This window comes from Lutra lutra, chromosome 9 (assembly GCF_902655055.1).
Source record: "Lutra lutra chromosome 9, mLutLut1.2, whole genome shotgun sequence".
In the NCBI taxonomy this organism is placed as follows: Eukaryota; Metazoa; Chordata; class Mammalia; order Carnivora; family Mustelidae; genus Lutra; species Lutra lutra.
The window spans coordinates 45226612-45252019 of NC_062286.1; the positions used below are offsets into that span (position 1 = coordinate 45226612).

General features: G+C 40.1%; 1 protein-coding gene across 8 annotated transcripts in view; it reads right to left on the bottom strand.

The window, feature by feature from the left end:
- CTNNA2 (catenin alpha 2) overlaps positions 1 to 25408 on the bottom strand; it is a 1136606-nt gene that overhangs the window by 463229 nt on the left and 647969 nt on the right. Inside the window, exon 1 of one of the 8 annotated variants that reach the window (XM_047745916.1) lies at positions 11527 to 11553. The exons of the other annotated variants lie outside the window; for them this stretch is intronic. The gene's annotated coding sequence lies outside the window, so the exon portion shown is untranslated. Of the gene's footprint in view, positions 1 to 11526; positions 11554 to 25408 lie in introns of those variants that run through there. 8 annotated transcript variants of the gene reach the window in all.

Consider the following 25408-nt stretch of genomic DNA (forward strand, 5'->3'; position numbering starts at 1 on the left):
AACACCAATTATTGTGCTCTTTAGCATTCAGGGATAACACTGGGAGTTACTGAACTAAATATCTGCTTCTATTTTTATTCTCTGTATCTGTTGGTTTTCACAGACTTTGTTAATTTGTTTTATAGTTTTGGTTTGTTTTCTCTTTCATTATTCAAGTATTAGGGAACACTTATCCCTGGGGTGAAGCTCTGTTCCTTCAAAGAATTCTCAACCCTTCAGGTTTGGTTTTTTCTAATTTGATAGTAGTCTAAGATATCAGAAAGACAAGAGTATCAAAATTACATGTAACAGGCTCTAAGAAGAGAGGTTTTAGAAACTCTTTAAGAACAAATACAATCGGCATAGGTCTTGAAACCACTTTTGCTCCCCTGTTTTTTTTTTTTTTTTAAGATTTTTTATTTATTTATTTGACAGAGAGAGATCACAAGTAGGCAGAGAGGCAGGCAGAGAGAGAGAGAGGAGGAAGCAGGTTCCCTGCCGGGCAGAGAGCCTGATGTGGGGCTCGATCCCAGGACCCTGAGACCATGACCTGAGCCAAAGGCAGAGGCTTTAACCCACTGAGCCACCCAGGCGCCCTTCCCCCGCTTTTTAAAAGTCACTTAGCAGCCAAGTTCTTTGTTTTAGAGCTTATGTCTGGGTTCATTAATTGGGCCTTGCTCTATTTTCATTAATACACTAATTTTAAAATGGACATTTTAAAGTACCTTATAACATTTTCCTAATATAAATCTTACTGAGTTGTACAAAGGAGATGTGAGGGAAGTCAATACCACTAATTACCAGGTTTGCTATGAATGCAAATAAACGATGGGATTCATTCCATTTGTTTACCTACCAGATATCTAGTCATTCCAAATCTCAGCCATTCCAGGAAGCCTCTATGGCTCCCCAGGCTGGGGTGGGAGCTCCTCCACATACCTTTTCCTAATCCATATTGTTACCTGTATTCATTTTATTTTTTGTACTGGTTTTGTTTTTTGTTGTTTTGTTTTGTTTTTGTGGGTCTCCCCTTTCAGACTAAGTTCCTAGAGACCAGGATTTCTGCTTCAATGTCTCTATCTCAGGGAAGGTGTTGAGTTATGTCTGGCTGATTCATCTGTCAATTGATCCCAGGCATGTAGAGGATTAGAGATGGGGAGAAGGAAGCAGTAGAGAACAGATCAGGTAGGGAGGGAAGGAGGGGAGAAGACTGTTACAGCAATATGCATATATTGCTGATGGTGAAAAATAAACAACACTATGCAGAATCAGTTGTGGGAGGGAAAATGAAATGCAAAAAAGCAGGAGAGTTGATGAGAAGGGTGAAAGGGATGAGAATATTTTCTTCACTTAGTTGGGGTAGTGAAAGCAGTAGATAATAGGGATAAATTAGGCCCATTAAAATGTAGAGAGGGCAGGAGATTAATGTTGTCTCCAAAAAGGTGACAGTCCTGGGCTCATTCTTTAATTAGTGTTTAACAGAGAAAAGAAAATTGGGCAATTAGAAAAATAACAACGACTAGGCAAAAACATCTCCTGAAGAAAAGCTCAAGAGGAGAATGAATATCCATTAGCCACGAGATTGGTCTTGCAGGTTGGGATATTAGGAAACTTGGCATGTTTGCTGAATACTTTTTTATGATTAGGAAAAGAAATACCGTGTGCTCAAATAGTCTTGAATGCAAAGGCTAAACAATTCCATATTTGAGACAGAAATATCTCCCTTCTTTTTCTTCTCTGGGAATATAACCTTCATCATTTCTTCAGGTGTCATGGCTCCCATTCAAGAGTATACTGGGGAAGGTACCGGATGGAAAGGCGAGATGGGTGAAATCAAGAACTCACTTCAATGTGTCCAAGTGTGGGTTTACACACAACACATGTGTATACATACACACTATCCTCATACAAAGTGGAAATTAGCTATGATCGTTCATGAAGTACAAATAGCAATGCAGAATGGCATCGTGTTAATGGGGGGCACAGATTTAGGAATCAAATAGCTTGGATTTGCATTCTGGCTTCACCCCTTTTGAGCCTCACCAACTTGCATTAGTTATCATATACCAATTTGGACACCCCGTTTCTCATCTGCAGAAAGGGAGGAACCACTGGCTATAATAGGGTTGAGAGATATTGTGTATAAAGTACCTGGCACGCTATTTGGCACATGGCAGACTACTCAATAACTGCGGATTCCCCCTTTTTCTTTCTCAAAGGTCAAAATGGCAAAGTGGTGCTGAATGAATTTTCTTCTGGAGCATTTCTATCTCCCAAAGCGGGTAGCCAGGGACAGCAAATTGGCACTCTCTTTGGTTAAAGCATTCAAATTGTCTTCAGGATAGGAACTTCACTTTCCGGACATATTCAGCGAAAGTCAGAAATACTAGAGCTTAGCTGAATTAGTGTCCGGGGAGAGGTCAGGTGAGTCTCTGTTGAAATCTCTTGCCTTCTGCTCACAGTGAAAAGAAAGAAGACCTGCTCAGATCTCACCTTTGCTCAGTTCCACTTTGGTTATACTTTTTTTTCAACCCCGAGAGAGAGGGGGAGAGAGAGAGAGAGAGAGCAAACATGAGCATACACGTGCACAGCAGTGGGGGTGGGGGATGGTAGAAGGAGAGGGGCAGAGAGAAAGGGAGAGAGAGAGAATCTTAAGTAGGTTCCACAACCAACACACAGAGCCTGACCTGGGCTTGATCTCAGGGCCCTGACACCATGACCTGAGCCAAACTCAAGAGCTGGATGCTTAACTGACTGAGCCACCCAGATGCCCCTTATACTTTTTCTAAATAAGTCAAAGAGTCAATAGCCCTCTCTCTGGGGCTACTGACACAACAGATAAGCCCTATCTGTTGATGGACCTGTCTGAAGGGACATTCTTCTATTCTGTCCAGCATCTTGATCCAGGAAGGACCAAGTCTAAATAAATCTCCAGCTTGATATTCCCAAGATCCAAACATGATACCTAAGATTGGTCCGTGAAGTGTTCCAAGTTGCATCTCATCCTTCAGATGTTTTCCTTTGCCCTTCTCCTTACTCCACTCTCACTTCCTAAGTGCAGCTTCTTCTGATACCTTAACCTGGGAAGCTTTACAACCACAGATGTATTAACAGGTTACTGCTCTCAGAAATCTTTGTATTTCTTGAAATGTTCCAGAGAGAGATGATCACAGAACTGGCAGCAAAATTGTCCTATTAATGAGGATGTTTCATGGAGTAATCATGAAGCTCCTCCACATTCTCTTAATCCTAACTCTTGCCAAATTCAAGGATCATCTCTCCAAGCTGCTAATCACATGGCTAGCTTAAACGATTAAAAAAACATAACAGCAATGCCTTGACTTTTCCAAATCAAAGAGTTTAGCACTGTTCTTGTGAACTATGTAGTTCTAAAGGATAGATTCACTCACTGAAGGGAAAAAAAAAATACTGATCTTGGGCATATGAGAAATAAATCAGTAAACATAATACTGAGCAATGACATCATGGGCATTAAGCCTCATGGATATAGTCAACATAAATCCTCTACCCAGCACTTTGGGATGGGGTCATAAAATTAGTGATTTCGGCAATGAAAGATGTTTCATTTTTCAACTTCAGGAGAGAATATACTGCTCTATCTTGTGGCATTTCACTTGCAAATTTGATTCTAATTTGATTGGTTAAAAACAGTTTCACACATTGAAGACTGAAAAATGCAATGTTAAAAAAGTCATATTAAATGAAAATCTCATAAAATGAAGAGAGGTGAACATTATGGCTTATTAAGCACAGGTTCAATCTATCCAACAAAGACATATTCTCAAGATAATAAAGAATATTTTATCTTAGCTTGGTTTTCATTCATTTCACTAAATTAGCCTCATTGATACTATTTCTTCATCTCCTCATGGACATTGTTGTCCAGCAATTTAATCAGTTTGAAAGCAATCCCCTTTCTGAAGTCCCCATGTTCCTATAAATCTGAAAGAGCAAAGACCTCAAGCAAGGGTATAAGCAGAACATGGCCATGATGTAACTGGCGAGATCACTTCCTGAGGCGTCGTAGATGCTCTTGTGTCATGATTGAATCTTAACAATGGTGACTCTATCACGGACTCACACCAGCAACACTTTCATTAGCTTGTTTCTACACAGCTTATTCCATGCACCTGAGTGGTGGTCAGAAGGCAGAGAAATTACCAATCAAAATCCCAAATTGTGTAGTATAAAATATCACTATTCTCTAAGTATTTTCTCATAGTGTGAGACTGGCTAGTATTTTGGAGTGGCTATTGTCACAGTCATAACTGTTTATCAGACAGAATGAATGTAGGGGTGGCTTGGCCATGGCCATTAAGCAAGAAACACACATATAAACAATTAATTACAGGTCGTGCTAAGTGCTGTGAATAGAAAGTTCAGAGAGAAAATAATGGTGTATACCAAGGATATCATACATTCACAGAGACATGAAAGATGAGTAGGCATTAACTCAAAGTATTTAGAAGGGAGAGGTCTTCAGAGATGGGGAGTCATATGTGCAAAGGATATACAGCAAGGTAAAAGCCAGTAAGTGTAAGGATTAAAAGCAGTCAAGGCATAAGGGAGAGAAGGACCTGGGAGAATTAGTCATGGGAGAGACTGTGTAGGCCTTAGTGGCACAGTAAAGAACTGGTAACCTCACCAGGAAGCCAATGGAATGGTTTTGAGTAGAGAAGCCACTTAATGCAATGTACTGTTCTAAGTGATCTTTCTATAAGCTGGAGAATGTACTGGGCAGATGCAAACAGAGAAAGCAGGGAAAAATTAATACAGTAGTTCTGAGAGACATTATGGTGACTCGGTGTAAGGTGATGGCAGGTGGTTTCCAAGAAGTTCAGGAAGTAAGGCACAGTCAGTGGCTGCTCCAGCAGCTGGGTGAAACTTTTCAACAGGAAGCTCCAAAGTCAAGCAATAAAAAAGGAAATCAAAGTGAGAGACAGTGGGCACTGAGGATGCTGGAAAATTGATATCAGTGCCAGAGCCTATTAGTGTATGGAAGGGCAGAGTGGAGTTCCATTTTCAACTAAATCTGTGGTAGTGCCAAGAGAGCCAAATAGAGACTCAGTTGTGAAGGGCAAGTTGCTGGGATTGCATATAAGGTGATCCAGAGTCTGGCAGTTACTAGAGTGGGACACAAGTTCAAAGGAAATAGCATGGCTACCCTATGCTGAGCTGGCTGAAATGATGGCTTGGAATTCATTTAATATCCTGTAACTAGGAATAAGATTAGTCTCAGACATCAGGAAGAGCTAAACCAGCAGATGAAAGCTATGAGACCCAACTCCAGGAAAACTAACTAACCCAGGGCAGACACAAAGGCACATTATTATTATTCTTCATTAACTTAATCTGGGTGTATGTTTTTATTATTCTCTTGGGAACATATAAAATTACACACATCTTACAAAAGGATGCAAGATCAGGTCAAATAACAGAAAGACATGCACAAAGATGTAATTTCAGTATCCTGCCAAACAGACCAAAATAATATATCTATTAGTATTCAATATAATGTTTTTTTTCACCCACTGTTTTATAATGATGCAATCCAATTTCTCAAACTGTAGAGAGCTGTGGGTATTAAAATGTCTGGACCTTGTCTTCTACAGTTTCAAGGTAGCTTGTTCTCAACACAGTGTTACTCCTAAGCATCTAGCAAAATAATGAGCAGTATCTTTCATGTCATTCCACTAATATCTAGGGAAAAGAAAAAAACACTTAGGTTTCCTTCTTTGTTTACTTTCAAAAGTAATGAACTTCTTTCTTACCTGTTTTATATTTTTTATTTTCTAAATCATATTCTGATTCTAAGAAGATGTTTTTCTGGTTTTCCACTATCGGCTTAGATGAGTCATTACACTTGATTATCTCTAGAAGTCATTGATGGCCAATCAGAAGGACTAAGTGTGTAAATTTTAACTTGAGTTATTAGAATTAATAAATTCTATCCTTATCCAAATGGAATCTTTAAGTTTACCTTTCAAATTGGTTAGATCAAGTTTCACAAACCAAAATATCACATGAATGTATCGTAGGCTGTTTAGATTTTTTTTTCTTCCCTAGGGCATAAAAGTCAAATTTACAATGCTAATATTTCTGTAAGAAAGTTCTAAGTGGTACACTTTTCTTCAAATAGGCAACAGATTTGTCTGTCTGTAAATATGCTTATACTCCTATTGGAGTGGTGAAAAGCAGCAGACATACCAAATTCAATATACAGACTATACAACTGGGAGAACATTCATACATTAGAAAGCTATTGTCAAGAAGAGTCAACTGTTCCTTTACATAATTGAGTTCAATAAATATTTACTAAGAATCTGCAAGTCTGCTAGTTACCGCGAGGAATGCAAACTGATAAAACTTGGGTTATCAAGAAACCTAAATATAAAAAGGAAGACAAAATGTAGATTTTCTTCATTGAAGCCATTAGTAAGTACCATGAAAGAGAAACAATTTTGAATTTATGTTTGATTTTGAATATAACTCACTCTTCACAGCAAGAATCTGCAACTAAACAACACACACACAGTGATGTGTCAATTACAAGTACACATTGTTAATCTACATGATTAAAACTGATAAAAAGTGCGTGTATGTATGTGTATATATATAAAAATGTGTGGGTTTTTTCCTCAGATCCAATAAACAAAAGGTTACCTGTCATCTCAATGTCATCTCAATAGTATAAATAGAACCTTAAGACATGAATTTCCTAATCTTTTTTTTTAAATGACCTGAAGATATCTGCCCAGCTAATATAGTTTAATATAGTTTTAAGCTATAATATGAACATATATAGACATGCAGGCACACACCCACCAATCACCCTCTCCACCACCACAACCTGCATAATTTGGTGTGAAAATAACACCTGTCATATAACAGGAAATGGGATTTTTTTTTTAAGGAAATGGGATTTTTAAATCAAGTTATGTCTCTGATTAAAAATGCTTTAAAGCCTTGCTAAACTTAGTGTATCTGCTGTAACAATAGCATTTCTGGTTAATTTCTCTCTCTATAAGAACAGTGAGAGGCCACATTGGCCACCCATGGTACCAAGACTCCCTGGGACATGAGGATGGAAGGCCTCCAAAGCTGAAGTATCAGCATGCACAGGGAGTATCTGTTGATGTATGCCACCTTTAATAATTTAGTATGTTGACTTATACTTTCCACACGAGTAGTCTTGTCTTAACAGCAGTAAATACAGCTACAAAGCAGTGAGGAATGGCAATTGGCTGAGGGCACTAATTACACTGTCTTGACTTGAATTAAAATTGCTAAACAGCAAATGAGATTACCAGCCTAAAGATAACCTTAATTTAAATGCGAGGCTGCATTTATCTCATCTGCAATGTAATTTTCCAGAGGTGTAGAAAAATACAATTTTAATGGAAATCCATTGTTTAAAAATATAATTAAAGTCCCTGGTCCCTCCTTCTGTCCCTCCCCACCCCCACACCCCACCCTTTGATTTTGTTCTACAGGCAAGATGTGCAGACTGATTTAGAGGTCAGAATGAAAACATTCAGATCGTGTTCTCATGGCCAGACATTACTTTCAATACCATCTTCATTTTTAATGATTAAGCTCTGGTGATGGGACAGATACATGCCAAAGGAATGGAGTGAGGAGGAGGAAAAGGAAATGACCTTATACAATCCCCGGAGCTAAAAGAAACCTTAGAAATGGTAAAAACCCAACTCTACCATTTGATTAATGAGGTAGCCCAAGTCCCAGAAAAGCCAAGCGATGTTTCCAAGAACACAGAGCAAGAAGGCAGCGCTATCGGGGTGGGGGTTGGCGGGGGGACGGATTATGCTGGCCTGGCATTTGGAATCAGAAAATCTATGTTTGAATTCTATCTCTTTTACTTACTAGCTCTGTGACAGGCCACTTCTTATACTGAGGCTCAATTTTTGCATTTCTCTCTCTCTCTTTTTTTTTTAAGAATATTTATTTATTTGACAGAGAGAGATCACAAGCAGGCGGCGGGTGGGGGGGGAAGCAGGCTTCCTGCTGAATAGAGAGCCTGATGTGGGCCTTGATCCCAGGACCCTGAGATCATGACCTGAGCCAAAGGCAGAGGCTTAACCCACTGAGCTACCCAGGCACCCTCAATTTTTGCATTTCTAAAATGGAGACTGAAAGAATTTTGACCAGACAGGTCAATGAGAATATATGAACATCTATCTGATTTATACAAGGGCTCAATGAAGATGTTTTTCTCAGGGACTCTTCAAGACCAGAACCCAACTGTTCAAATTCCCAGCCCAAATATACCTCTTTATAATACTTTCCCTTTCACTAACCCTGAGATTATAACTACATTCTCCTTAATCATACTGGGTGTTTGGTGTATGTGTGAGCAGAAGGGGAACAGAGAGCAAGAAATACTTATGAATTAATATTAAGACTTATAGGATAAAGGTCAACAGGTTTTGTTTATCTGGTTTTTTAATGAACTATGAAGCACTCACAACAAAACAAAGCTGAAGTTTGATCCCTGGGAATTCAGGAAGACAGTGATTTTGAGATGAAGTTGTCCTCATCAAGGACTTAAAGTCCTATGTACACTTGACACACTGCAAACACACTCACATATCACTGCATACATATTCCCTCCTACAAACATGTCCATAATCACTTCCTATCACTATAGGACATGGGAGTAGCAAGTAGAGGTGGACTTCTAGAGTAGTTCTATACATAAGCCAATTAAAAAGATTTTTTTTCTATTCTTTTCATCAATGAGACAGAAGAGAAAAAAAATAACAAAAGGAAAGAAAGGAAGATAAAAAGGAAGAGAAACAAAAAGGAATTAAATCATAACGATCATTTGGCAAGAGGATCCCCTTTCAGATGCAAATAAGGTGGCTCTGGTTTATGTAAAGCCTGTGCTCCAGTGGAAATAACCCTGAATTAGTAGTCCCAAATTTCTAACCTCCTGTTGCCAGTGTGTAGTTGTATGACTTTTGATAGACATTAAAAATTTCAGGTACGTATCTGTAAATGAGGCCATTTCTTCATCTGGGTAAAAACAAGACAGATGATATTACCTGCAAAGTATTTTTGGAAATTCCTTGATTCCATGCGTATTTGTGATTATAAGCAACGGAGGTAAACTCCTTCTGAAAACAAGAAAGCCCATGTTTTCAAGGTATAAATTTAGGAAAGAGTCACTAACCAAACTGAATTATGGTAGAGCCTTCGAGGTCCTTACACTCTGAATAGTTCTGATTTCTAGAAGGGGTCCTGACTGGCCAATTAATCTTGTTTTCCTTAGGCCTGGACTTTATCCCTAGAGTCCTAGAGAAATAAAAGATGTGCATATTTGGTTTTATTTAACCATATTCTAAAGTCTGAGTTGTTCTCAAGAAAACAAACAAGGTATCTTTGGAGCTGAAATACCTTAATCAGAGTGCAGTCTAGTTGCCATATCGTACATTACAATGGTGAAACAGGTAATACCTATCCTCCCCTCCCCCCAGAGAGATGGATTAGTGAGGCGGTTTTAGCTTTAAAAGAATATTTCTGTTACTCTCCACATTTCCAGCTTTCTTCAAATAGTCCTTAGTGTCTAGTCTCAACTCTAGGATGAATTTTTAAAAATATGTCTGAAGCTGAGAATAGAGCAGTATTACTTGTTTTGCTATTTGAAACCAAGGAGGAGTGAAAGAAAAGATGAAGGAGGGTATAAGAAGGACAATTGACTTGGTAGATGGGCAACTCACTTCTTCATCCAAATTAAACTCCGTCTCTTCAAAGGATGTGCAGGGACCATATCTTACCTGTCCGGAATACCATTCCTGGTACATGGTGAGTACTGAATAAATGCTTTCTCGGGGGGAATGAGAGCTACTAAATCCAGAAATTTAGCCAAAAAAAGCAGAAAAGGATCTAATCGGTGCTAGGATTTGTTAGACTATTGATATAAAATGTCAGTAAAATATTATCAAATTTTATTTAATTTTTCCTAAACTAGTTACATGGCTCCCACCTTTCACTTTTATGGCCATCTAATGGCCATCTGCCTATTTCTTTGGACAGTGAAAGCACAATAGTGCTCATCTCCTGGCACGGTAGTCTGGGAAAACACTATCAGATTTCACATGTTGAATGGTGTCAACTATGACTGTGAGAAAAGGATGTTTTACTAGAGGAAGTCTTGAGGCCACTGTGAATTTGAACACCTAGCAGTCAACACGCCAAAGGAGTTGTAACCTGTATTAAATGGGTTGGGACAAGTGGAATTTTAGGTCATGGAAACTGGCCATCTCCTCTGTTTCCTCCCTGGTCAGCTCATCTATGAAAGAATAATCAATGGAAACAACCAAACAGCCAGATTTCTCAGAAACATACATCACAGCTGCAAAAGAAATTTGTACAACTTAGAAATTAAGGGACCACAGGAGACAGCGTTTTAGAGAAACGGACTTCACAAAAACACTTGAATATGGCACTTCCTATGAGACTATATTTAGACCCAAATCTCTGATAGCCTGCATATTATCTTTTGTCACTGACGTCACCATTAAAGTTAGGAGCCACAGGGAAACCGGAACTCTATGGCCAGACCTTAAAACCATTCATAATGAGATTTTTCCCATGGATTTCTCTGTATGATTCTTCTTCTCTCCAAATCTTGGTTAAGGTATATGCCTCACATAAAGGCATGTTTCCATTACAATATCTTCCGATTAATTAAAGATTAATTTTTAAAAGGAAAAAAGAAAAGCACCCTCTGATTTGTTTTTGGTTAGTACAAATGCTCTCTATTTGCACTGCACTCTTATCTGGAAAATTTGCCGATGAGTGCTTTCTTAAATGACTGAGGCCCATGTTGAGTCATCTCTACTTAGGTATTGTGTGGCAGAAGTACGTCACAGACGCCCAGGCCTGGGCATCTGCAGATCTAAGTTTGTATGATCTTTGCAAATTTCTTTTCCTTTCTGAGTCCTAGTCTGCTCCTCTGTAAAAGGGAGAGGCCTGGAAAAGTTGTGGCTGAAGTTCCCCCAAATGCTACTGCCCCCATGAGGGCAAGCCATGATAATGGCTTACAAAATTTAAGAATCCTATTGGGGATGAAGAGGTAGGAATCGAGAATTTATAAGCATCAGGAAGGAATCAAAGATTTTACTTGGATTTCTCTTGTGGCTAGCTCAGCTAGAGCTCAGAAGGGATGTTGATGAGGCAACTAGTTTCCATTGATCACAGCAGAGAAACAGCATTAAGTCTTGGTAGAAATATATGACCTGGACTGAGAGTGCTGTTACCTGAGGCCGTTTAATAAAAAGCAATTCCCAGCACAAGATACAGGTCAGAAAGAGTTCATTTTTTGTTTTGTTTTGTTTTGTTTTTGTTTTTATTTTCTAGTTAGTTTGCCCGTGGTAGGCAGAATAATTGCCATCTCTTTTCCAAACATGGCCACATCCTAATCCCTGAAACCTGTGAACTTTACCTTACATGGCAAAAAGGACTTACGGATGTAACTCAAGATTTTGAGAAGGGGGCCATTACCTGGATGATTCAGGTGGGCTCAGTCTTAAATCACATGAGTCCTTAAAAGTAGAGTATCTTTTCCATCTGCAGAAAACAAGAGACAGAGCCCACTGGTACTTTGAAGATGAAGAAAGGGACCATGAGGCAAGGAATGTGGGCAGTCTTATGAAGCTAGAAAAGGCTAGGAAATGGACTCCCTTAAAGACTCGAGAGGAAAAAAAGGGCAGCCCTATAAAAACCTTGATTTTAGCTCAGTAAGATGAACTCTGGACATATGAACCTCCAGAAATATACGATAATAAATTTGTGTTACTTTAAGTCACTAAGCTTGTGCTAATTTGTTACAGCAGCAATAGTAACCTAATACAATGCCACTGGATAAAAGCATCCAGGGACATTCTGGGCTGGTCTTAGAACAGGGCCAAGCATTTAGATGTCACACCCACAAAACTTATTTTGTCATTTTCTCCCTTGCCTGGATCTTCACATCAACATACTCTACTTAACACAATTCAGACTCAGGAAACACTCCTGAACCTAAAACATTCCCAATATACTCTAAGTATAGAAGTGACTGATGCCAGCTTCAAATATGCAGTGAGCATTTATATAGATCAAAGCCTTGGATTAAGAAATGAACTTCCAAAATTTTATCTTCAAAGAACAGCCAGCAATAAACGAAGAATGGAGTGTGGATAGGGGCTCTTTCAGGCATAGGTAAAAACTCTCTCTGTCCTTAAGGCTACATCTCGACATCCTGTAAACTTTTTGCTGTTTCGTTATTTGGAGAGCATACTCTCTCCAACCTAGTGGTGTTAGTCATACACTATATACTGATAATGAAGAACTAGGGAAGGAAAAAAAAAAGGCATATTGGTAGTAGGATGGGAAGTGAAAGGAATGAAAATAAAAGGAAAGGGGAAAAGATACTTTTAAAAAGAATATAAACTTCTCAAACATGTAGGCATTCAAAATTTTAAAAATTAAGAGGCAACTGTGATAACTACAAGCATCATTTTCTCTATTATTTCCTACCATCTGCCTCCTCCTTTCTGCTCTTTTCCCTCTGCTTTTCTGCCTTATGACCTGACCTTTGCCTTGCAAAGTTCACTGGTAGCCAGAGGCCTTATAGAATAGTATTAGTCTATTACTGCACTCAAATCCTTGGATTGGCCCACATAATACCTAGATATACACCAATGCTTTCCATAAGACAAAAGGGAAACATCCCTATTTAGAACAGTCCTCTATTTCCACGTGAAGTACAGATGTGCAACACACATCGTTGATTTATAAACCAGAGTCTGACAGCACTTTGTTATAGGATATGAATAAAACTTAACAAATTGCTATTTAGTTGACTATCTCCTACTGTGTACTATTTTTCCTTGCCATATCTTTCTTCACTCTTCCCTCATTATAAATTAACATCATTTCCTGGCACTTTTCAGACACAACAGATGTAATGCTATCAACATACTCATAATGCTAAAGTCACCATGAGCTCCAGGCATACTGATTGCTATCAGCAATCTTATGTTTTTATTGTAAGTTTCTCTCTGTCTTCAGTATATTGGACTATATGATGCATGTATAACAGAAACATGCACACAGCAATACCGGTTGCTGAATGGGCTGTGAACCAAAATGAGCAAATGGACACATCTGCTCATTTTCAAAGGTCATTAATGAATAAATAAATAATTGTCAAAAGCATCTGGAGCAAGAACCATAATTTACTACAGTTTTTAATAACTTATGGAACTAAAGAAAGTTCTAGGGGAGCCTGAGTGGCTCAGTGGGTTAAAGCCTCTGCCTTCAGCTCAGGTCATGATCTCGGGGTCCTGGGATCGAGCCCCACATCGGGCGCTCTGCTCAGCAGGGAGCCTGCTTCCTCCTCCTCTCTCACTCTCTGCCTGCCTCTCTGCCTACTTGTGATCTCTGTCAAATAAAACAAATAAAATCTTAAAAAAAAAAGGAAGAAAGTTCTAGATGCGTCAACCACCCATAGATTAGTGCTGAAGTGAAATTCCACCAAGAACCATCCTTTTCTAGATTTCCAGGGGCTTCTGTTGTAAGACTCACACTGTGTCATGCTAAGTATCATTCTGCTAAAAGAATGGCTAATAAAAACTACAGGAGTCATGAAGAAGAAAGAAGCACAAACCTGTGGAGAAACAACACACACACACACACACACACCCCAGATTTAACCTAATTCATAAGTACTGCTACAAAGAACCAGGCCCAACATCAAAGAAATAAGTACCATCTAAATATCTTCTCCTAAACCCCTCTTCTTTGTCCTCAGGGACAAACAGAATACTTTTCCCAAGTGGAAGAAAATGAGAAAAAGATTAATTTTTAAGCCAAAATACAGAAAAAAAAATTCTTCATGTGTTCAGACATGTAACCATAATCTATCAATAACTATACTTTTGCCCCAAACCCACTCGCATGACATACTATTCCACCCGCCAATGATCAGAACCCATTAAGGACGCTACCTTCTCGAGCAATAGGGAGGGAGATGCAGCCACCAATGGTCAAGTCCAGGAGGTCAAGGCCTCTGTCTGAGAAGAACAAAGTACACAGGCCACTAAAGGTCCAAACAAAAAGTTAAATAGTAATGTAATCTTTCCATACATGAATTGCCAAAGCACAGAAGATGCATTTTTAAAGGAGCGATCTGGGCAAAATGTAAAAACACTGAGTCAACATGTTTTCCAGCAGCAGTTGGCAACCTTTTTAAAAGTGAACTGTGAAGTTTCTAACATCTTTCTTTCTAGAGTAAAGTGGGTACTGGTGATTCTCCAAACTCCTGCAGGGATGGGGGAGGGAGCCAGGGACAGAAGTGGCAGAATTAGCGGTCTGGATTTTGCCATCCAGAAAGGCTGAAGAATGAGTACTGACCAGGGGTTGCTAGACATGATGGCTGGCTCACAACAGTTCCTAAAAACGGGGTCAACATCAAGTCATACACTATCTTTCATTTGTAGAGCTTATGTTGCCAGTGGGTGATGCAGAAGATGAACCAAAAGAAGTCATAATGGTGGTGGCATAAGTAAACCTATGGCAGTTAATAAGGTGGCAAGAGCCTTAGAGTTTCAGGTGACTTGCACTGAGTCCATGTTTCGCAGCCAATGGCAAGACGACTCCCTAGCCCTCAGTAATGTCATATATGTGCATCAAGTGAACGTACTGGACAGCATTTCTCCAAATGTGCTGAGAAAAAGTAGTTAAATATTCTCCTCCTTCAACAAAAGAGACTATGCAAACAGGATGAGGAACTCCCCTCCCTTCCCGCCTAGAGATTCAGAACCAAATTAGAAGGCTCAAAACTGTGAAAGTCCTGGACAAAACTTGGTCTAACTCTGGAATTTCACAATCTTTTTTTAATTATCAAACTCTTATAACATTATGACCTATGACGGATAGTTTCTGAGATGTCTCCCAGCAATTCCCACTTCCTGATTTTCATGCACTTGGGTAACCTCCCCATTCGAGTGTTGGTTGGACCAAGTACTTAGATTCAGATGAAGAGAAATAAGGCAAGGCAACTGGGGTGTCACTTCCAAGAATAGGTTATCAGTTGCTGTGATTTTCTTCTTCTCTTCTGCCTCTTGATTTGCTCATTCTGATGAAGCCATGTACGTGTTGTGAGCTAACCTATGGAAGAACCCATTTGACAAGGAACCGAGGGTGGCCCCTAGCCCACAGCCAGTAAGAAGCTATAACCTGCCAACAACCACATGAATGAACTTGAAAGTGGGTCTTCCCCCAGCCAATCCTTAAGACCTCTGCAGACCCAACTAACCCCTAGATTGCAGCTTTTTGAGATACCTTGAGCCATTGGATCCAGCTAAGCCATACCAAGATTCCTGACTCAGAGAAATTTTGAGATAATAAACACTGTTTTAAACCACTAAGTTTTAGGGTAATTTGCTATGCAGCAATTAGCAAATGCTAACACAAGAGCATACAGAACTACCCTATGGGAAACTCACTTTGGAAAACACTGATGGGATTTTTAAGATTATTTCTTAAGAATCTTTTCAATGTATGAGATAAAGCAAATCATTGGAAAATAGATTTCCTTATCACAACAGGAAAAAAAAACACATAAGCCTTTAAATTATATGAACTCAATTGTCACTGATTAAAATGACTGAGCTAAGATTCAACTTTTCACTGGCAACGAGAAAGTATCTACAAAAATAAAGTATGAAAAAGGTGCAAATTTTTCAAGCACTTTGGATATACTCCAATCCCTGGGGGTACTTTCTGCAGACTAAAATTTTGCATTAAGGCAGGCCTGCAAAAGACCTCTTCTTGTCTACACATTTTTGGATCAGTTTCAGTTTTAAAATTACATTTCATTAGGACTGCTCTTCCTTAGAATAGTTCCCTGATACAAGTAGGCTTTATAAATTATCAAAACTTCTCTGCCACTAGGAAACTCTGATCCCACATTTTGTGGTCTCACCAGAACTAAAAAATTGTCAGAATAACTTCAAAGCCCTGGGAACTATGATGGCACATAATGCAGCCTTAATGTTAGTATTCCCATTATCTCTTTATCACACTTAATGAATATATAAACGTGTAAACAAAAATAAGTATGCATCTGTCTGTCGATGACATGATAAAATTAATGAGGCTGATTTCCTAATAAATACACAGAATGTACAAACACAGATGAGCATTATCTCCTTCAAAGAAAACACACTGAAGGTCTCTACACTTTTCTCAAGAAGCTGTCATCATCCAATGCTTTTTTGCATAATTTCCTTTTGGGTTACTTTATAAAAATAAGCTTTTCTTGTGGATATTATTATTATTAAACCCTTATATGGCAAAATCCAATTTTCTTACTCATTTCATTTGACATAATTTGCTTTAGGTGATGTTGATTGCTTTAAAAAAATAAGGGACAAGTTCACAAATTGATGGTTTTCTATGATTTAAGATCTCCAAAGACACCACATGCAATTCTGACATTCACAAACACATGCACACACAGCATATACTTCCATCTCTTATTTTTTAATTGCAAGGTTAATCTAAAATAAATATGAATTTGAAGTTGTACTGACATTTAAAAAGTTAAGCAAAGTAAAAAATTAAACAGCAATCATATCCTCTTATAAATATCAAGTGATTTACTCATGTAAATGCACAGGGAGTTATAGTCATAAATTATTTTGTATCCGAATGATAATATAGAATGTGCTTTGGCAGATTAAATATTACCAACAGCATCAGGCTGCGGTGAGCAACTGAAGAATGTTTACTGCATTAAATTAAACTTCCTTGTCTGGAGCAGTATTGAACAGAAGGTAGGCTTTCAAGTTTACCTTCCCTCAAAGCATAGATAAGGACCATTAAAAGAAAATGTCATGCATAGAAATCTGAATTTATCGAAGAGGAAAATAAGGGGGAAATTCTTTTTTTACACAGTATTTTTAAGGTTTTGGTTTGCTTGTTTTTCATTTGCCAAAAACAACTGTGACGAGGGAGAGGAAAATAAAGGATGAGAGCTAGGCTCTTATAAAAGAACAGTAGACTGGGGTTCCTGGGTGGCTCAGTGGGTTAAGCCGCTGCCTTCGGCTCAGGTCATGATCCCAGGTCCTGGGTTCGAGCCCCACATCGGGCTTTCTGCTCAGCAGGGAGCCTGCTTCCTCCTCTCTCTCTGCCTGCCTCTCTGCTTACTTGTGATTTCTCTCTGTCAAATAAATAAATAAAATCTTTAAAAAAAAAAGAACAGTAGACATGGAATCAAAGAGACCGAGTCCTGCCACATATCTGCTTCTCTTTATAAGGCCTCAGTTTCCACATCTGTGAAATTAGAAAGTTCCAGTACTTAGAAAGTTCCAGTACTTCTAATCAAGACCAATACCACTCCTTACTGACATGTATGTGTGTGACATGGACAGAACGCTGGTATTTGGGGATCGAGAAAGTCTGGGCATATCTGCTAGCATTTGGAGGAGCCAGCAGGCAGGTTCTCCACCTGCCCAATGTCTAGAATAGCATTCAGATGGTATTTGATGTACGAGGTGACCCTGGGTTAGGAGAAGCGGCACAGCAGTGAAGCTAGAAATGATACACAGTTTGCACTGTAATAACAGACCTGTACACATACACACACAAATTGTCCCAACAAAGTACCAATGCTCCCCCTTTGAAAAATAGGGTTTTCTAAGGCACCCTCACATTCAGTGATGCTAAGATGTATGCCTCTGGGTCAAAGCCTTGCCCTTGTTAATCCTGGGAGTGATAACACATTCATTTTTCCCCCTTACTTCATCATACAGAACCCATTTCCATACCAGGGGTTTTTCACTTGCTGTGTCCTCTGCCTGGAACTCACCTTCAGGAGCTCCCTTCAGGAGCTGACTCCCTCTTAATATAAAAGTCCAGCTCAAATACATCTCCTCAGAGAGCCTGCTCACTCAATGAAACTCTTCCTACAATGTCATTTTTCTAATACTCATTTTTAAAAAAATTTTTTAATTTTTAAAAAAGATTTTATTTATTTTTTTAACAAAGAGGTACACAGCGAGAGAAGGAACACAAGCAGGGGGAGTGGGAGAGGGAGAAGCAGGCTTTCCTCCAAGCAGGGAGCCTGACATTGGGCTCGATCCCAGGACCCTGGGATCATGACCCGAGCCAGAGGCAGAGGCTTAACGTCTGAGCCACCCAGGAGCCCCATACTCATTTTTTTAATCACACCACCCTATTCTGCCTTCTTTGTTGAACTTACTGCAATCTATTTTTTATGGCTATACATTTTTTTTTTTTGTCCTCTCCTACAAGGGTAATCACAGCAAGAGAGCAAGATTCTTGTCTCTTTTGTTCAGCTCTGAAAGCACAATCCCTAACACATTGGGAAACTCATATAGTTGCTCAATAAATATTTGTTGAAGGGATAAATGAGGGGGTGAGTGAATTTTAGCAAGAATTTTTAGCACATGAATATTAATACCCATTAATTTGCTTCAAAGGGAGGCACTAGAATAGGCACTGAGAATATTGAGGAAAAAATGAATGTGTATCTTGTCCAAGTCGATCTTAGAGTGTAGGAATAGATAGGCATTATCGATCAAATAATCAAACTAGTAAATACAACACTTAACACTGAAAAGTGCTGTTGGGTAGAAGTAGCTCCCACAAGGTTATAGAAGCTCAGAATGGGGACCTTTGAAACAGACAGAGTAACCAGGGAGTGATTAAGACAAGCTCCAAAGAGCATCCCAGGCAGTTCGAGCAGCATTTGCAAAGACCATGTAGCCTAAAAGAGTGGACTGAGCCCTGGAAAAAAGCCAGTGTAGCTGATGCAGAAAGGGCAAGGGAGAGCTAGAGATGAAGTCAGACTTAGAGGTGAAGGAGAACTGGACCATGCAGGAATTTGAGTCATGGGAAGGCCTTCTGTCTTTATCCTAAGAGCAGTGAGAAGCCACTGCCATATTTAAGCAGTGGAGATGGATAGAAGCAGAGGGTGATATAATCAGACTCATATTAAGAGGCCAGATTGGTTGCTTATAGAGTAGCTGGGAGGCTATTTTGGTGATCTACGTCATGTGGGATATAACCTGAATTTTGTTGTGCTGCTGTAGATGGAGAGAAGTAAACGAATTTAAGAGATGTTTAGGGGAGAAGATCCAGCAACTGGAGAGTAGAAATCCTATAGAAGGAAGAAAAGAGAAAAAGATATTGCAGACAGAAGTTACCATTCTATGAGAGAGAAGGACAGCTAGTGACAGAAATGAATTTGGCTTGGAGATGTTGAATTTAGGGTCTCTTTGAGACATTCAAGATCAGCCTCAAGACAACTTTTGTATAGGAGCTCAGAAGAACAGCCTTGCTAGAGGAAATGTCTGTGAGTCATTTGCACGGAGCTGGCAGTTAAAGGGCAATGATGGTATGGCCTAGGATTGTGTAGTTGAGCTCAGCTATGGCAGAAATGGCCTCAAGCTGGGGAGAACAGCCTAAGGAAAAGAACCCAGAGGAAGAGATCTAACGAGGGAACGGAACGGAGTGGGTCCCTAGAGATGAGTTGGGTATCACATCACACGTATATGGACAGGTGGGTACCATCATCAATATTTGCTCCATTTACAATTTTTTAAGCAACTTCTCCCTTCAAAATTCATGTCACCCCTGACCCCCTTCAACAAATCATATGAGGTAATGTGGGTGGACAAAGCAGGTTTTATGTGTGTGTAACTAGAGAAAAGCTGGGAGACTAAAGTCCTTGTACATTTGATGAAACATTAATCATTCCACATTTCTTATTTTGAGCCTTTTATTTCCCTTATTCTCTGCAAACATAGTTGATGTAAGTACTGGGGAAAAGACTTCATATTTGCATATATTTGTGCCAGTTATCTGTTACCTCTCAGCTCCAAAATGTATCCTCCAGTAATTGTGATGCAGGGCGGAGCACAGGCATGATGTTGAATGACGCCAGTAGAGGGTGCTGGAGGGGCACTGTGGAAGGAAGGGTCTTTTCTTCCCTACTGCTGGTGTGCTTCCATTTCTCTTTGTCTCCTCTCTACCACAGGGCTACCTCTGGTGTTGTATGGGGGTATCCAGTGGTGCACACATTCCCCTGGTGCTCAGGGCTGGGTCCAGGGCAGTGACCACTTCATTGCAGCCCTCCTGATTTAGACTGGAAACTGGCTCCCAGAACCTCAACCTTCTCTGTGGTCCCATTTACCACGACCCACCTGTCTAGTCTAAGGAGGATATTTTCTGCCCAAGGACTATTGACCAACTCCAGAAACTCCATGAGAACTTTCTGCCATCCAGTGGGAGGCAACCATATCTTCTCCAATGAAGTCTGAACACGAGATCTGAGAATAAGGTCCTTCCTTCTGAATTTTGTTCCTTCCTTTCATATTCTCTCTCACCCTTAAAGTCTTCTTTAGAGTTTTCTTTGTGACCTTATAGTTACTCTCTGCTTATAGAAAATAATTATATAAAACATTCCCTGTTCAAATGAACTGTTTTAGTCTCCTGACTGGACCCTGACAGATACAGTCACACTTTCTACTTTTTAAAAATATATCTAATAAACGATACAACCTTACAATACTCCCATGAAGTAGGTATCTCTATTTTAAGATGTGAAAGGCCACTGGGCAAGTTTTTTCTTTAACTCATTAAGTATTTACTGACTGCCGAACATGGGCCTGATGCAAGGCTGAGCACGCAAAGTCTCTAAGTCAGAGCCAAAATCCAGGGATCCGAGTTGACAGTGTTTTCTATCACATATTTAGGGTTGCAGGAAACATGTTGTTATCATGTCAGTTTTTGAAGAACTTTAGGGTGTTTCTTCTTAAATTTAATAAGCTTACAATCTACCTATCTTTGCAAGTATGGATTCTGATTCAGTGGTTGTTGTGGGTTGAACTGTGCCCCCACGCCCCTGCTTTCATATGTTGCAGTATTAACTCCTAGTACTTCAGACTGCGACCTTATCTGGGAATAGGGTCATTGTTGATGTAATTAGTTGTGTTACAATGAAGTCATACTGGAGTGGGGTGGGACCCAATCCAGTATGAATGGTGTCCTTATAAAAAGAATGCCATAAGAAAACACACCTGCACACAGGGAGAATGCAATGTCATGTGAATATGAAGGCGGGATCTGGATGACACATCTGGAATGCCCAAGATGGCTAGCAAAGCACTGGAAGCAAGGAGAAAGGCGTGCAACAGTCTCTCCCTCACAGAGAGCGGAAGGAACCAACACTGCCAACACCTTGACCTCAAACTTCAAGCCTCTAGCACTGCGAGATGGCACGTTATGGTAGCGACATCACCTGGTTCATGGTACTTGGTTGAGGCAGCCCTAGGAAACTAATACAGTGGGTCTGAGGAGTAGCCTGGGCTACTGCATCTCTAACAACTTCCTAGGTAACACTGATGCACTGGTCTTTGAATAGCACTTTGAGTAGGCAGGAGTTAATGTGTTAGAGATGGTGCTATTCCTCCCACTTCCTCCTTTTCCTAAAACCACCTTTTCCATAGCACCACCACCTGAAAGGACTAACCCCACAGTTTGGCCAGTGACCCAGAACCCCTGTGACCTGACTCAAAGCAACAAAAGAATTTTCTAGTTAACCATGGAGGAAGAAATTACAGTGCTGTTAAAAGTAAGGTCAAGGCCCAAGGCAGTTCATCTACAAGTGTAAATTAAAAGGAATAAGCAGAGAAATCCGGTTATTGGTAGGGCTCAATGAACACACATGCAGAGGTAGCCAAGTCACTTCAGTACAAGAAGTGAAAGATTTCCCAACTCCAACCACAGGGGTCCTTTAGTGGGTGGGAAGCATCTCCCACCATCATCTTAGCAAGGTCCAATCCAGCCATGCCTGCCTGTCAACTTCTATGGTTTCTCCCTCACTGCTTTGCAGGTACTCTGATAATACGTCATGTTTTTGGTAAGTTTTTATTTTAATTCCAGTTAGTTAACATATAGTATTAAATTAATTTCAGGTGTACAATATAGTGATTTAACAATCCCATACATCACCCAGTGCTCATCACAATAACACCTCCTTTTTTCTTTCCCTCTTCATTTGTAACCAGAGTGTTCTATTAGAATACACACACATAAAAGAAAAAAATAGTAAGATTGAACACATCTGTTTCCTACCACTGATCTCCTCTGGCAAATATGCTGAACTGTCTCCTACTGACCATATCTCCTTCTTCCGTTTTATGAATTTTACCTGGGCATATGGCCTCCTAGCAGGAGACTATACTTCAGAGCATCCTCTGCATTTGTGGCCATGTGATCAAGTTTGGGTCAATGGAACATGAGTGAAGGTGATGTGTAGAATTTCAAAGTTGTATTCTTATACATGGCACTTGCCCCGGACTCTCCCTGTTCCCACAGCTAGGAAACAGCACCAAGAGCAGCAGCAGCTGGACTCATAAATGCAATGTTACCCTAGACCGCTCACTAAGCTCTTCACTGTCACATATTTAGGGGTTTCTTTGTTACAGCATCTTCACACGTATCCTAACTCACATTGTCCAAAAGCGTTCCGCTGATGCTTAATTTTTACATGAACTTGCTCTCCATTTCCAATTATAAGCCATGGCCTGCCAGTTCCATTCTGCTTTATTGGAGGTTCATGGGGCTTGGTGGTGATAAAGCATGTCCATGCCTAAGCCAGAACATTAGCAGCTTCGTTTTTTGTCAGGGCTGTAAGGCAACTTCCAGTCAGTTCGGACCTGGTTTCCCATTAAGCACTACAGTGTCTGAACTGAGATGGCCCCCTGCCCTCATTTAAAGCCAGTATTATTCCATCCATATATATGCACAGAATGAATAAGCCCTGACCAAAGACAAATACAAGTGTTGAATGACAAAGGAGAATTTCAAATGATGATGATGATAGTAGTAGTAGTAGTAGTAGTAGTAGTAGTAGTAGTAGTAGTAATAGTAGTAATATCTCTCCTTTTTAAGAACTAGTATATGCACAGCCAAATGTTCTGATAATCAATATATTATATTGAGAGCAACCCCCAAGAATTCACAGCACTCCGGCAGAACACCTAGTTTTATTAAACATTTTCCCATTTGAGCAGATACCATGGACCCATTTTATAGATGGGAAAACTGATGGATGAGAAGGTTAAATTCTGTCATGCACACAAGAGTTAAATATAGAAGTCACCTCAGTGTAGCATCCTACCCACTCAGGACACCTTTTTTTCACCACTCATTCCTGGTTCATTCATTTCAAGTATTCCTATAGTTTCTTCGAATATTCAACAAAGACAGTAACAGCTCAGCTGTTACTGAGTGTAAAATGGACTGCAACTCCTATTTGCATTATTTATCATTTACTTAATTTTCATCTGACAAGCAATTACTAAACACTTACAACATGTGGCCCAATACATGCAGGAAAGTACTGAACGGGGGCTTTTGGCTTCGTTGTTGTGACACACTAAATGTAGGTTATGATAGGGCCTGGCTAACATCAGCAGACTGGAGTCAATCTTGCCTCAATTTACCAGCATGTACTGAGTGCCACCAGCTGAAAATACCCAGTCCGATGACCAAGCTCCATCCACTTACCAATTCCACCACTCTCACTGCAGAGAAACTACACAGGGTGGTAGTTGTGGGGGGTGTGGGGGGGGAGATACTGGCAGAGGGAGAAATATGAACACCCTATTCCTCATAAAAAAATCAAGTGCTCAGACTTCTGATAGCAGGTTAGTGGTCACTCTGATATATGAAGAACATAGTACACACACACATGCACACATGGAGGCAGAACTGACTTGGAAAATGAATCACAAGAAGAGAAATGGCAATAATTCTGTTATTTAGTCCAGAAAATGTGAATGAAGGAGGTAAAGGAGAACTGTTATTTTTAAATGAATTAGCCTTGAGAAACGGAGGTAATTATTTACTGAATTCTTGCTGCCTCTAGGCATGGTGCTAGGAGCCATCACATGTTTCTGTGTTTCCTCATTTAATCCTTTCCACCCCTGAGCCAGGTGGGTATTGATAACTCTGATTTACAAAGAACCCAGGGTTTGGAAAGGTCAAAAACATCACCTAAAGTCACAGAAGTGGCAAGGGGCAGAGCCAGCGCCAGAAATCATCTCTGTCACCAAACCCCATGTATTCGGTACTTAGTAGACCACTATATATGAGCCCATGCAAGAGAAGAAAGCGCTACAATCAGGCTGGCAGGAAGCTAGAGAGAAGAATCAAGGGGCCAAATGTCAGCTGAGCAGGGATCCTATGAAGGATGGGAGAGAAGTATCAGAGGGTCATAAAGCATTTTTCAGGTCAGCACCTTCTGGCCATAGAATATAGGCCCAAGAAATAGAACAGGATAGGAGCAGTTATATGCCAGACCCTCAGGTTTTCAGAGCCCTGCAAAGAGTGAATGTGGAAACACAAATACCATATTTTAAAGTACTTAAATCTATAAATCAAGCAAACAAACTTAAATAAGGCCCCTTTCATCCTCCTTTCTTATCAAGCATAACTCTGTAACAACTGGGAAGGCCAGGTTCTGATTTGGATTTCCCCAGCCTCTCAAAGTGTCCTACTTGGCAGGCACCTAGAGAGTCAGCCTTGACCCCATTCACTACCCACCACCTCAAGGCTTGCCCCCACCTTCTTCCTACCCTCAGCTTCAGAGCATAGCCCATTATAAAAGGTTGTGTACTCATGACTATAGACACCTAGCCCTAATGTCCAAAGCCATGTACATGTTCTTCCCTATATGGGAGCACATTTGGGCAGCCGTGGAGGGACACAGCACTGTTGTTTGTCTGCCCCAGGCAAGAAGCCCTAAAGACCCCAGAAGGAGGCTCAGAATTATTGGACAACCAACTCAATGGCTTTGGTACCTAGAGTGTGGTGTAGAATGGAGGGCATGGGGCCCCCAAAATCCCATCTCCTGAGTACATGGATTCTTTATCCCATGAAGAAGAGCACAGCTAGAGGAGGGCCAGAGCTGGGGCCTCTAAATCACATGGCTTAGGGCAGGGGCACCCCTCTCCTGAGTCTATGTGATACATCTTTGTGGTGGGGAGTCATAGAATTCTCTCTGTAAAGTGAGAAGATTTTGTTTGCAGGGTTCAACTAGATTGGATATGTTCTGGTTCATCAGTTCTCACCCATTGTAAATGCAAACCACCTAAGAAGGTATAAAAACTGTACATACCTGGTCCTCTCCATAGATAATCTGCTTTAATTTGTATGAAGAATGGCCCATGCTTTGGGAATTTATAAATTTTCCCAAGGGATTTAAATGTGCAACTAAAGTTGCAGATCACTCTTAATGAGATAAAAGAATGTGTCCTACAGCCTAGAAACAACTCACCCCACCCCCACCAAGCTCATGTTTGCG